The sequence below is a fragment of the Euphorbia lathyris genome, chromosome 3 (assembly GCF_963576675.1).
Source record: "Euphorbia lathyris chromosome 3, ddEupLath1.1, whole genome shotgun sequence".
Taxonomy (NCBI): Eukaryota; Viridiplantae; Streptophyta; class Magnoliopsida; order Malpighiales; family Euphorbiaceae; genus Euphorbia; species Euphorbia lathyris.
The window spans coordinates 32995799-33005015 of NC_088912.1; the positions used below are offsets into that span (position 1 = coordinate 32995799).

The 9217-nt window shown below is 41.2% G+C and overlaps 1 non-coding gene across 1 annotated transcript; it reads left to right on the forward strand.

The window, feature by feature from the left end:
* Window positions 1-8836: 8836 nt before the first annotated feature.
* LOC136225165 (small nucleolar RNA R71) lies at window positions 8837-8943 on the forward strand. The gene has a single exon (XR_010686896.1). It is a non-coding gene; the product is annotated as a small nucleolar RNA R71 (small nucleolar RNA).
* The last annotated feature ends 274 nt before the right edge of the window (window positions 8944-9217 follow it).

Sequence of the window (9217 nt, forward strand, 5' to 3'; positions counted from 1 at the left end):
GGAGTAGAATCTTCACGTCAATCTGGATGGTGGGATTCTGTTTCGCAGCCTTTGCAGCCATCCTCTCTTGCTGCAGCTTCTTCAGGTGAGCTATCATGTTTTCACGAATTTCAAACACGATCAGAATCTCATGCGATAAGAAAAAGAAGCGTATAAATTTAAGAACGAAGAAAAATATACCTACTACAACTTCAAAGCCTTTTGAATCAGGGTAGACAATCCCATGTTTTCTGTTGAAGAATTCGGTGTATTCTCCTCTTCAGATGACTCTCATCATCGTTGGGAATTCCCACTAGAGGTTATAAGAGCTGATTCGTTCAGCATAAATTTTTTCTTTAATGGTCAATGACCTTATGGGTTTCCATCTGTTGGATTCCTTCGGCTTATCATTCATAGTATTGATGAAGGGGAATCCCTAGATGTAGGGGTTGTTTGGGTCTGCGCCATTTGGTTCTATCCAAAACCACTTTGGTTTTAAGTCCTTGATGCTTTTCACCTTTTTCTTCTGAAAATCGCATCTTTTATTGCAAAGACTCTAGTAAATCATGTCTTCTTCGAGTTTCTTCGTTGGATGCTAGAAGTGCCGAAACAAGGCTCCAGTTAATTTAATGCTAAGGTCCGTGCAAATCTTGTCAAAGCTGAGTAACTCCAGCCAGGCATTGTGGGTTATTTGGCAAGGTGAAATGTTAAATTTTTCCAGAACGGCTTTTATGCCTCGAGGAAGAGGAAAATTCATTTCTCTCTACAAGTATTGGGTGAACATACCTATTTTGGTGGAGAGGAGGGGGGGAAATAAGCCATTTCATCTTCTTTAGGGAAAGAAATCGTCATCTACCGGAGCCATGGATAAATTTATGGAAGGGTGTTGGTGTGTGAAATAGGGACGCTAACAAGTGTACTAGGTCGTCTGTAGTATTCGATAAGACCAAGTGTCGTATTCCACAGGGATTGGTCTTTAGTGAGAAGAATAGGTTACCTTAAGTGTTAGATTCTTAACTTGGATGAATAATGTGTGGGATCTTAACATAAACAAAAACTAGTGAAAAATAAACTAAAGGAATCCAAGATAAACAAGTACAGATCTAGCCATACGCCTAACGAACAACTGTGCCTAACTTTTACCGCTGAATGATATAAATCTATATTCATGAGTTGGGTCTCTCTCTCTCTATGGTCACTAAGGTCCGGTGTCCCATTTCCAAAGATACTAAGTAAGTAGTATTTAACCAAGTGTCCTTGCGCTAACATACGAACAAGCATTAAGCAACAGAGAACATTCATAAAGAAACCCCAATATGTGGTAGTTTTCGTATCTGTCCACTACGACATATGCCGATCAGCTGTTTCCATTACGTCGGAGCACTGTCATGTCATCCTCGGTAACTATCAAATAGACTCGATCTTAATCTATTCTTTAAGCATGCTAATAACACTCAATCATGGATAAACATACTTCATTCATTAATAAAAGATACTTACAGTCGCCGTTTAAATGGCTGGCTAGGCCTGCAGAATGACTACTCACTCATTGACATGAGTGAACAACTTGTTCTTCCCAAAAGCATCTTTACAACGGAAAATAAAAACAGAATATAAAAACTAGAGGTGGCGGTAATGTCGAGATACATATTACAATCATCCTTCTCCTATTTATACTCCCCTTACATCAACCCTAATTACAAGGGCAAAAAGTCACAAAAAGGTAAAAATAAGGACAATTAAACAATCTCCCTACACTTGGCGCAAGATGGAAAGATGTCTTGCTTTCTACATTTCTCTCTCTCTCTCTCTCCTATAACTTGCTCGACCCGCAAGTTTATCCGTTTTCCTTCCAAATGACCCATTAAATGCTGTTGTTTAAGCTATTCTGTTCTACTGAAAGGCTGTTCGTGAGGATTCCTGCTTAAACTGTAATTTCTGGCTGTTTCTTCCATTTCTGGTTGAAAACTAGGACTTTGAAGCTCTTTTCCATGAATGATCGTCCTCATAAATTTGCTCTTTTTACTCGCATCAAGTTACCCCCAACTTAAGCTTTTGCTTGTCCTCAAGCAACAGATCAAAATAAATGGAAGAACAGGATGAAATTGCATAAACAAAAGAACAGTTAAGTCAATGCATTTAAGGTTTCTTGTGATGATTTCAATTGATGAGTAGTTGGGCTGATATAACTAGTTAATGAATCCCCTAATCAAATATCAATTATTTTCCCAGTACTTCTGGGAACTCGCTCATCTTTCACCGTGTTTGCTCTCTGTTTGTAGGGTGTTTAAGTCACTCGACAGCTATGCATAAAAAGAAAAAATTTTGATCTGACTTCTTGCCCAACAAATACTTGAAACTACTCTTGGCACCTCAGAATCCTTACAAAGGTGAGGGGTGGTTTGACTGGTGAATTGGTTGAAATTTATGGTCGGAGTGGATGTTTTGTGTTTAGCGGATAAGTTTTAGCTTTGAAGAGCTTGTCTTTTTCTGTTTGTAGGCTTTCCTGTTTCGTTTTTTTTTGAATGCTTTGAGGGGAAAAGGTTTTCTACTGTTTATTTGACAGGGTCCCCTTTTTCTATATTTAGGGAAACAGGGCCTTTTTCTTTGGTTACCAGCTCCCAGCTATGGTTGTTTGATGGTGAACGATTGAATGATTGGATGTTGATCCTAACGTTCCAAGGTTCATTTCTTTCTACTGAAGGGCAAACAAGGCAAAATCTAACTTACCTAATATATGCAAAGCCCACTCTAAAAAAATTGTATTTGCATACAATATGCAAGATTTAGGCACAAGCCTCACTGGTTGTTTGTACTTGGTCAATACTTGATCTGATCAGGGACTTCACAAATTAATTAATCAGCCTAAACTACTTATCAACAAATGATCACCTCATCACAAAGAAAACAGAAAATGCATGGTAACTTAACTAAACTAAGTTTGGTAAAATCATCCCAAAGTGATTATGGATGGTTGAGTGGCGGGTGAAACGCACAGGGTGATTATGGTGTTTGTGCTTTGTTTTTCTTTTTGTGGGGTGGTGTTGATGTGAAACGAGGACCAAACAAAACTCAAAAGTGGAAATAAAATAAACAAGCATGGCAAACATTATGGAAAATTTAAACAGCCAAACAGTTGCTAAGACGCTAGTCTCCTACCCCCAACTTAACAAACACATTGTCCTCAATGTAAGACAATTGGGCAAGAGACAGGCGCAAACAGATCGCACGAAAACAACAGCAGCAGCAAGTCGAACAAAGGATAGAGAGAAAGAGAATGAGACATTTACACTGGGAGGACTCCGCCTCCTCATCGGCATTGGAATGTGGAATAGATGGTGTGGTGCCTTGGTCAACTGGTTCATTTTTGATGGGGCTCTTCTGTGATTCATCGGAAACATGGGGCTTTGGTGCGGACTGGGTGTTCCCTTCTAGAATGGCTATTCTGGCTCGTAAGATCTCCACTTCTTGCTCGTAGGCATTGATTCGCTGCTTCATCATACGCATATTAATAAGGATGGTCTCCATGCTCATTCTAGCGGCAATGCGGTAGATTTTGTCATCATCACCGGATGGTGGGTATTCTGGAACAGAGCGTATGGGGTGACATTAGCAAGTTCTGGCATTTACTCCTCGGATCTGCATCTCTTGGAGGGACCAGCTGGGTCTTTGTCCTTTTTCTTGAGTTGTTCAGCCTCGCGCCATAGGTACCAGACTCCTTTGATATCGCAACAGATTTCAATTCACTTCATCACCTGCAAGTTTAAGGGTTCCATAACTGGACCAAGGGTTAGTGTAGTGAATTTGGGATCGAAAAATCCCAAATTCTGAGCAATGGTGGTGATGAATGGTCCATAGAACAGGCCAGTGACATTCTTCTTTTGTTGTAATGAGGCAATGTACTCAGCAAAATAGTACCCAACATTCAGCGGCTTTCGGCCACGCAAACATGCTAGTGCGAATAGGTCAGCGGATGGTACTGTGGCTTGATGGACCCTACCAAAAAGTGAACCAGCAAGAATACGGTGTAAATATTTCAGTGAATAGCTCTCGGTACCTGAGGCCTTGGAGGAACTGGGATTATACTCAGAGTGACCAGTAATTGCATGCCAGAAGGCACTAGCATCAAATTCCTTCGGAATCTCGCGGTACGCCGATAGGTAGGGTTCTTTTTCGAGTTTGGTTTGGTCGACCAGGCCAAGAAAAGTGTTCATTTTGTTGATGGAGCAGTTCATGTGGTTCCCCATGAGTCGAAATTGGTAGCGCTTGTGATGATTAGGGTCAGTGTACTTGGCATCCCGTTGAAATATGGAAATGAACTCCATTGTGAGTTCGTGGTACATGAACTCGTCAATGGCTAGAAATTTAGCCAGATTAGCGCCTTCGACCATTTGCTTAACCTCCACATCAAGACCAACCTCTCGCAAACTTTCCCAGCAGATTTGTCTGGTGGTGCAAAGCTCCGTGTTTTGGAAAGTTTCATAGTTATTTTGCTCAGTTTCATCGGAGAAGGTAAGAAGTTGCTTGGAGAGGACAAGAGAGGTTTGAGTACTAGAACTCACATCGGGTTTCTTTTCTTTACCCTTGGTGGCAGTGGCGGACCTTGTATTCTTTCGTGCCATGGCGGAGCGTCAAAAGTGGTTAGTGGGGTTTGGAGATGCAGAAACGTGTGTGTTTAGCAAAAAGGGAAACCCTTTATATAAGATGGAGAAGAAAGGTGTACCGTCAAGGATGGTTGCAACCGTTGGAACCAATCAGTTTCCTTATTCCACCGTAAGAATAGGGAATGAAATTGCATTGTTTGAAAAGAGGGGTAGCCACATCAATTCTTGTGACCGTTGAGGCACAAGGTCTGCCGTCTGACAATGTGGCATTAAAGGATAAGACGGTAGGGGTGGTGATTGTCTCGTGTGTGGTGCGGGTTGGTGAAAGGGATGATTCTTCATACTTCCCTACGTACTTATACACAAATTTATTCAAAAGGAGACTAAAATAGGGGAGGTGAGAGAGAAATTGAAAATTAACTAAATTGCGGAAAATAAAAAAAATAAAAAAAATGTAAAACAAAAGTAGAAAAATGAAATTTATGTGCCCCCAACTTTTGATTTGTCATGGGTTGGTTAGGCGATGGGTAATGCCCACAGTTCCGGGGGGTTCATGGGCCAAGTAAGGCTTCAGGCGTTGTCCATTAACTTTGAATGTATCACCATTGGTGTTCTGAATTTCTAGCGCCCCATGAGGGAATATATGGTGGATGGTGAATGGGCCAGACCATCGTGAGCGAAGTTTACCAGGGAACAGGCGCAGGTGTGAGTTATACAGGAGCACAGGATCACCCTCTTTAAAATGCTTGGCCTGGATACGTTGATCGTGCCACTGTTTGGTCCTTTCCTTGTATTTGATCCTGTTTTCACAGGCGAATAGTCTGAATTCATCCATTTCATTCAACTGAGCACACCTGTTTAGCTTAACATCCTGATCATCAAAATTTAGAAATGTTAATGCCCAATAAACCTTATGTTCTAATTCAATAGGGAGGTGTCATGCTTTTTCGAACAAGAGCTGAAAAGGGGACATCCCTATGGGTGTTTTATAGGCTGTTCGGTAAGCCCACATTGCATTATCGAGTTTTAGAGACCAGTCCTTTCGTGAAGAATTGACTGTTTTCTCTAAAATTCGCTTCAGCTCCCTATTGAATAATTCCACCTGTCCACTCGTTTGGGGGTGATATGGTGTAGCTATACGATGTGTAACACCATATTTCTGAAGTAGTTTCTCAAGTAATTGGTTATAGAAATGAGTACCTTGATCACTTATGATTGCCCTTGGTACTCCAAATCTGGCAAACAATTGTTTCAAAAATTTTATCACTACCTTGGCATCATTCGAGGGACACGCGCATGCTTCTACCCATTTACTCACATAGTCCACATCAACCAGGATATACTGATTCCCAAAAGAGATGGGAAATGGTCCCATAAAGTCGATACCCCATACATCAAAAATCTTGCAAACAACGATGTTGTTTAGAGGCATGGCGTTTCGGGCAGAGATGTTGCATGTTCGTTGGCATTCATCACATCGTTGAACGAACTGTTGCGCATCCTTGTATATGGTGGGCCAGAAGAAACCTTCTTGAAAAACCTTTGCAGCTGTTCGATTGGCCCCAAAGTGACCACCCGATTCCGTAGCGTGGCATTTGTGCAAGATTTCCATGCCTTCCTCCCTGGTCACACATCTTCGTAGGAGCTGGTCTGCACATAATTTAAATAAATAAGGTTCCTCCCAAATGTAATATTTAAGATCAGAGTAAAACTTTCGTTTCTTATTAGTGGAATATCGAAACAGTTTTATTTTGCAGGCTAAGAAATTCGCAATGTCAGCAAACCAGGGAAGCGTGGAAATAGCAAACAGTTGTTCATCAGGAAAGTGATCGATGATTTCGGGTTGTTCGATTTCTGTGGTCGCTTGTATTCTGGATAAGTGATCAGCTGCTAGATTTTCTGATCCCTTTTCGTCCTGGATTTCTAAGTCGAACTCTTGTAGGACTAACAACCATCGTATTAGCCGTGGTTTGGCATCCTTCTTGGCGAACAGGTATTTCAATGAAGAATGGTCGGTGTAGATAGTCACTCTAGAGAGCATGAGATAGGGACGAAATTTATCAAATGCATAGACCACGGTGGTCCCTCCCTTCTTAGGAACAACTTGGACTGGGTTGGTCCACATACTATCGGAAATGGAGTAGATGATTCCTGCCTCAATGAGTTTGATCACTTCAGCTTTCACAACGTCATTCATGTGTGGATTTAGTCGTCTTTGTGGTTGCAAAGTTGGTCGGTGACCTTCTTCCATTAAAATCTTGTGCATGCAGATGGTCGGGCTGATTCCTTTTATATCTTCGATTTTCCATGCTAGAGTCGTCTTGTGCCTCCTTAGAATGGTAAGCAATTGTTCCTTCTGGTCTTTTGTCAATGTTGCCAAAATGATTACTGGTCTACTATTTGGTGGATCTGGAAATGCGTATTCCAGGTGGTCAGGCAACTGTTTCAGTTCGGGACATCTCTCCTCATTCCCCTTTTCTGGATCTATGTTAGGAAGACTATCATGTTCTTCTTCATTGTCAGTGCCTTCGTTATTACTCCCTTCTTGGTCTAGATCAAACAATTGTTCCTCCTCTTGATGTCTTTCCTTATCCACTTGCTCCTGCAAGAATAAATCATTATCTTGTGTATCGAGAAAGTAACATGAATCATCAGAAACTGAAGCGTAACGAACTGCTTCATGCATCTTAAACACTATCTCTTCATTATTGATTTTTAGAACAAGTTGTCCTTTGTGCACATCAATGACAACTCTTCCTGTGGCTAGAAAAGGTCGTCCCAAGATTATTAGGACTTCCAAATCTTCCACAATATCCATTATAACAAAGTCGACAGGCAATATGAAATTTCCGACTTTAACCAAAACATCTTCAATTATACCCTTAGGGTATCGAATTGATCAGTCTGCTAATTGGACCGTGACCTTTGTTGGTCTTGGTTCTCCTAATCCTAATTGCATATAGATTGAGTATGGCATAAGATTAATGATGGCTCCTAGATCACATAAAGCATTCTGAATAGTAAGTGTTCCTATTGAAAAATGTATAGAAAAACTCCCTGGATCTTTGAGCTTCTTTAGAATTTGCTGCTTGGCTTGTAAGATTGATGAGCTGTCCCTGTTCAGTTGCACCATGGCTACACTTTCCAGCTTCTTTTTGTTGGTCAGCAAATCCTTCAAGAATTTGACATACATGGGCATTTCAGACAAGGCTTCGATGAACGGTATATTGATGTGTAGCTTTGTCAATTGTTCTAGAAAGCTCTTATGTCTCTTCTCACAATTCTGTTGCTTCAGTCGTTCAGGGTAAGGAACCTTTGGTTTGTAACAAGGCGTGCCTGGTTCATCTTCAATCAACTATTTATCTTTCTTGTATTGAGGCACAGGTGGTTGCTCATTGGACTTTGCTTCATCTGCTTTCTCTGTAATAGATTTTTCACCACTGTTCCTTATTTCTTTACCTCCCCTTAGTATGATGGCATTGACTTCTTCTTTTGGGTTGGTCACAGTGTTGCTTGGGAGAGCGCCTTTTTCCTTAGAAGATATGGCTGTGGCAAATTGCTGAATTTGAGTCTCGAGATTCTTTATGGAGGATTGTGTCTGTTTCATAAACTGCATCATCATAGCCTCTAGATCAGGCTTTCCTTCTTGTTGAACATTTGATTGATGCTGATACTGTTGGTTAGATGAGCTGCCTTGTTGTGGTTGATATGCTGGCCGTGGGTGCTCTCGTCTATAAGGTTGCTGCATAGCTGGTTGCCTCTAATTATCTTGCCAAGAGAAATTAGGATGGCTTCTCCACCCTGGGTTATATGTGTTCGAATAGGGATTCGGTGGTTGGCAAGCAATGAAATCACACTATTCCTGCATTGATGCACCTGGTTTGGTTCCTGGGCAATCTATAGGTCGATGAGGTCCACTGCAGAAATCACAACCATCGGGTGATAAGATCTCCATTGGTGCGGAAAGCTGTGTGTTGATTGCTAAGACGTTCATCTTTCCCATCGTTTTGACCAGTTGTTCCATTTGTGATGATAACTTGCTGATTGCCTCACTGTTTGTGGTATTCGTAACTCTCTTACCATCAGCTCTCACTGAGTGCCAGTTGTAACTAGTGTTGACCACTCTCTCTATTAGCTCATACAATGCTTGAGGTTCAAGTTCCTCCGGATTTCCATTGGCAACTGATTCAATTTGTATCTTGTACGTGTTGGTCACTCCATTATAAAAATTTTGCACTTGCATCCACATGGGTATGCCATGATTCGGTACTCTTCTCAATAATTCTTTGTATCTTTCCCATGCTTCAGATAAAGATTCATCCTCCTCTTGAAAAAAATGAGAAACTTCATTCCTTAACTTGATTGCTTGTCTGGGCGGAATATATTTCATTAAGAACATGGTAGCCATCTCCTCCCAGTTCGTGATAGATCCTGGTTGTAGATTCTTCAACCAATTCCTCGCCTTATCCTTCAAGGAAAAGGGAAACAGTTTGAGTCGGATAACCTCATCACTATCATTTCTGTGAGTACGAAATGTATTGCACATGGTGACAAAGTCTTGAATGTGCGCATTTGGATCTTCATTTGGGTATCCTCCGAATTGCACAGCTGTTTGAAGCATCTGAACCATTGAC